Raw genomic sequence first — 4993 nt, 5'->3', positions numbered from 1 at the left:
CCCGTCCGCCATCTTGGTTGTGTCCTCCAAACCCCGATCTTCCCCCCACCACCCGCCATCCTGGCTGTGTCCCCAATCCCTGCTCTTCACCCATATCCCCCCCCTGCCATCTTGACTGTGTCCCCAATCCCCACTCCAACCCAATCCCCACTCCAACCCAACCCCCACTCCAACCCAACCCCCACTCCAATCCCCCACTCCAACCCTAACCCCAACCCCCACTCCAACCCAACCCCCACTCCAACCCAATCCCCACTCCAACCCAACCCCCACTCCCCACCCCCACTCCAATCCCCATCCATCCACATCCCCCCCCACCCCCCAACCCATCATCCCCCCCTTGCAATCCCCCCACAAGCAACAGTCCGTCCCACACCATCCCCACAAACCCCCACCACCCCACCACCACTGCCATCTTAGCTGTGTCCCCACTCCCTGCTCTTATCCCCCTCCCCCTCGCCATCTTGGCTGTGTCCCCAAACCCCAGCTCTTCACCCTCCCCCCGCCATCTTGGCTGTGTCCCCCATCCCCGCTCTTCCCCGCCCTTCCCTCCGCCATCTTGGCTGTGTCCCCAATCCCCACTCTTCAGTCCCCTCCGCCATCTTGGCTGTGTCCCCAATCCCCACTCTTCAGTCCCCTCCACCATCTTGGCTGTGTCCCCAATCTCCAATCTTCACCCTCCCACGCCATCTTGGCTGTGTCCCCAATGCCCCTCTTCACCCCACTCTCCGCCATCTTGTCTGTGTCCCCCTAATCCCTGCTCTTCCCCTCCCCCTCCGCCATCTTGGCTGTATCCCCAATGCCCACTCTTCACCCCCCCCCCCAACCACCATCTTGGCTGTGTCCCTGATCCCCAATCTTCACACCCCCCAACCACCATCTTGGCTGTGACCCAATGCCCACTCTTCCACCTCGGTCCCCACCATCTTGGCTGTGTCCCCAATCCCTACACTTCCCCACCCCCCGCTCCCCGCCATCTTGGCTCTGTCCCCAATCCCCAATCTTCACCCACCCCACCGCCATCTTGGCTGTGTCCCCAATCCCCAATCTTCAGTCTCCCACTGTCATCTTGGCTGTGTGCCCAATCCCCGCTCTTCACCCCCCTCCCCCTGCCATCTTGGCAGTGTCCCCAATCCCCACTCTTCCCACCCACATCCCGCCATCTTGGCTGTGGTTCCAATCCCCACTCTTCAACCCCCATCCCCCACCAACTTGGCTGTGTCCCCTAATCCCCGCTCTTTTCCCCCATCCTCCCAATCTTGGCTGTGTCCCCAATGAACGCTCTTCCCTCCCACTCCCACCACCATCTTGCTTTGTCCCCCATCCCCACTCTTCCCTCCCACACACTCCGCCATCTTGGCTGAGCCCCCTATCCCCGCTCTTCCCCCTCACGCAGCCATCTTGGCTGTGTCCCCAATCCCTATACTTCCCCAACCCCCCACCCCACTGCCATCTTGGCTGTGTCCCCCATCCCCGCTCTACCCCACCCTTCCCTCCGCCATCTTGGCTGTATCCCCACTCCCCGCTCTTCACCCTCCCCCCGTCATCTTAGCTGTGTTCCCTAATCCCCGCTCTTGCCCCCTCCCCCCCACCATCTTGGCTGTGTCCCCCTAACCCCGCTCTTTTCCCCCATCCCTGCCATCTTGGCTGTGTCCCCAATCCCTGCTCTTCCCACCCACCCCACCGCCATCTTGGCTGCGTCCCCAATCCCCACTCTTCCCTCCCACACGCTCCACCATCTTGGCTGTGTCCCCAATCCCCGCTCTTCCCTCCCAAACCCTCCACCATCTTGGCTGTGTCCCCAAACCCCACTCGTCACCTGTCCCCCACCATCTTGGCTGTGTCCCCAATCCCCGCTTTTCCTCCTCACCCAGTCATCTTGGCTGGGTCCCCAATCCCCACTCTTCCCTCCCACACCCTCCACCATCTTGGCTGTGTCCTCAATCCCTGCTCTTGCCCCCCCTTCCCTCCGCCATCTTGGCTGTGTCCCCAATCCCCGCTCTTCCCCCTCCCCCCACCATCTTGGCTGTGTCCCTCAATCCCCACTCTTCCCCCTCCACCCACAATCTTGTCTGTGTCCCCAATACCCGCTCTTCCCCCTCCACCCACAATCTTGTCTGTGTCCCCAATACCCGCTCTTCCCCCTCCACCCAACAATATTGGCTGTGTCCCCAATACCCGCATTTACCACCCTTCCCCACCACCTTGGCTGTGTTGCCAGTCCCTACTCTTTCCCACCCCTCACCCCACCGCCATCTTGGCTGTGACCCAATCCCCAATCTTCACTCCCCCACTGCCATCTTGGCTGTGTCCCACAATCCCTGCTCTTCCCCGCCTATCCCCTCCACCATCTTGGCTGTGTCCCCAATCCCCACTCTCCAATCTTCACCCCCCCAACCGCCATCTTGGCTGTGGCCCCCAATCCCCAATCTTCACTGCCCAACACCATCTTGGCTGTGTCCCACAATCCCCGCTCTTCCCTCCTACCCCCACCGCCATCTTGACTGTGTCCCCAATCTTCACTCTTAACCCCCTCCCCCCAGCCATCTTGACTGCGTCCCCAATCCCCGCTCTTTCTCACATCCCCACCGCCACTTGGCTGAGTCCCCACTCCCCGCTCTAACCCCCCTACCCCCCGCCATCTTGGTTGTGTCCCCAATCCCCGCTCTAACCCACTCGCCGCCGCCATCTTGGCTGGGTCCCCAATCCCCACTCTTCCCCCCCTTCCCTCCGCTATCTTGGTTGCGTTTCCAAACCCCGCTCTCCCCACCCACTCCCCTCCACAATATTGGCTGTGTCCCCAATCCCCACTCTTCAACCCCCCTGCCATCTTGGCTGTGTCCCACAATCCCTGCTCCTCATCCCCCTCCCCGGCCATTAGCTGTGTCCCCAATTCCCGCTCTTCCCCCGCCATCCCCTCCGCCATCTTGGCTGTGTCCCCAATCGCCAATCTTCACCCTCCCAACCACCATCTTGGCTGTGTCCCCAATCCCCGCTCTTCACTTCCCCACTGCCATCTTGGCTGTGTCCCCAATCCCCGCTCTTCCCCCCTTCCCTCCGCCATCTTGGCTGTGTCCCCAATCCCCGCTCTTCACTTCCCCACCACCATCTTGGCTGTGTCCCCAATCCCCGCTCTTCCCCCCTTCCCTCTGCCATCTTGGCTGTTTCCCACAATCCCCGCTCTTCACCCCCTTCCCACCATCTTGACTGTGTCCCCCATCCCCGCTCTTCCCTCCTACACAGTCATCTTGGCTGTGTCCCCAATCCCCACTCTTCCCCGCCCTTCCCTCCGCCATCTTGGCTGCATCCCCAATACCCAATCTTCACCCCCCCTCTGCCATCTTGGCTATGTCCCCAATCCCCACTCTTCAACTCCCCCGCCATCTTGGCTGTGTCCCACAATCCCTGCTCCTCATCCACCCCCCCCCGGCCATCTTGGCTGTGTCCCCAATCCCCGCTCTTCCCCACATCCCCACCACCACTTGGCTGAGACCCCACTCACCCCTCTAACACCCCTACCCCCCGCCATCTTGGCTGTGTCCCCAATCCCCGCTCTAACCCCCCTCGCCGCCGCTATCTTGGCTGCGTCCCCAATCCCCGCTCTCCCCACCCACTCCCCTCCACCATATTGGCTGTGTCCCCAATCCCCACTCTTCAACCCCCATGCCATCTTGGCTGTGTCCCACAATCCCTGTTCCTCATCCCCCCCAACTGGCCATCTTGGCTGTGTCCCCAATCGTCAATCTTCACCCCCCCAACCGCCATCTTGACTGTGTCCCCAACCTTCGCTCTTCCCCAAATCCCCACCGCCACTTGGCTGTGTCCCCAATCCCCAATCTTCACCCCCCCAACCACCATCTTAGCTGTGTCCCCCAATCCCCACTCTTCCCTCCCACCCCCACAGCCATCTTGGCTGTGTCCCCCAATCCCCGATCTTACCCCCCTCCCCCCCACCATCTTGGCTGTGTCCCCAATCCCCATTCTTCCCCCCCCACCCTCCGCCATCTTGGCTGTGTCCCCACTCCCCGCTCTTCACCCCCTCCCCCCGCCATCTTGGCTGTGTCCCCAAACACCAGCTCTTCACCCTTCCCTCCGCCATCTTGGCTGCGTCCCCAATACCCAATCTTCACCCCCCTCTGCCATCTTGGCTATGTCCCCAATCCCCACTCTTCAACCCCCCCACCATCTTAGCTGTGTCCCACAATCCCTGCTCCTCATCCACCCCCCCCAGCCATCTTGGCTGTGTCCCCAATCCCCGCTCTTCCCCACATCCCCACCACCACTTGGCTGAGACCCCACTCACCCCTCTAACACCCCTACCCCCCGCCATCTTGGCTGTGTCCCCAATCCCCGCTCTAACCCCCCTCGCCGCCGCTATCTTGGCTGCGTGCCCAATCCTCGCTCTCCCCACCCACTCCCCTCCACCATATTGGCTGTGTCCCCAATCCTCACTCTTCAACCCCCATGCCATCTTGGCTGTGTCCCACAATCCCTGCTCCTCATCCCACCCAACTGGCCATCTTGGCTGTGTCCCCAATCTTCGCTCTACCCCACATCCCCACCGCCACTTGGCTGTGTCCCCAATCCCCAATCTTCACCCCCCCAACCACCATCTTGGCTGTGTCCCCCAATCCCCACTCTTCCCTCCCACCCCCACAGCCATCTTGGCTGTGTCCCCCAATCCCCGATCTTACCCCCCTCCCCCCCACCATCTTGGCTGTGTCCCCAATCCCCATTCTTCCCCCCCCACCCTCCGCCATCTTGGCTGTGTCCCCACTCCCCGCTCTTCACCCCCTCCCCCCGCCATCTTGGCTGTGTCCCCAAACACCAGCTCTTCACCCTCCCCTCCACCATCTTGGCTGTGTCCCCAATTCCCACTCTTCCCCCGCCATCTTGGCTGTGTCCCCAATCCCTGCTCTTCACGCCCCCCCACCACCATTTTGGATGTGACCCAATCCCTACACTTCCCCACCCCCCACCCCACCGCCATCTT

Source organism: Carcharodon carcharias, chromosome 24 (genome assembly GCF_017639515.1).
Source record: "Carcharodon carcharias isolate sCarCar2 chromosome 24, sCarCar2.pri, whole genome shotgun sequence".
NCBI classification, from domain to species: Eukaryota; Metazoa; Chordata; class Chondrichthyes; order Lamniformes; family Lamnidae; genus Carcharodon; species Carcharodon carcharias.
The sequence above is the reverse complement of the archived record's forward strand: the minus strand, read 5'-3'. Positions refer to the sequence as shown.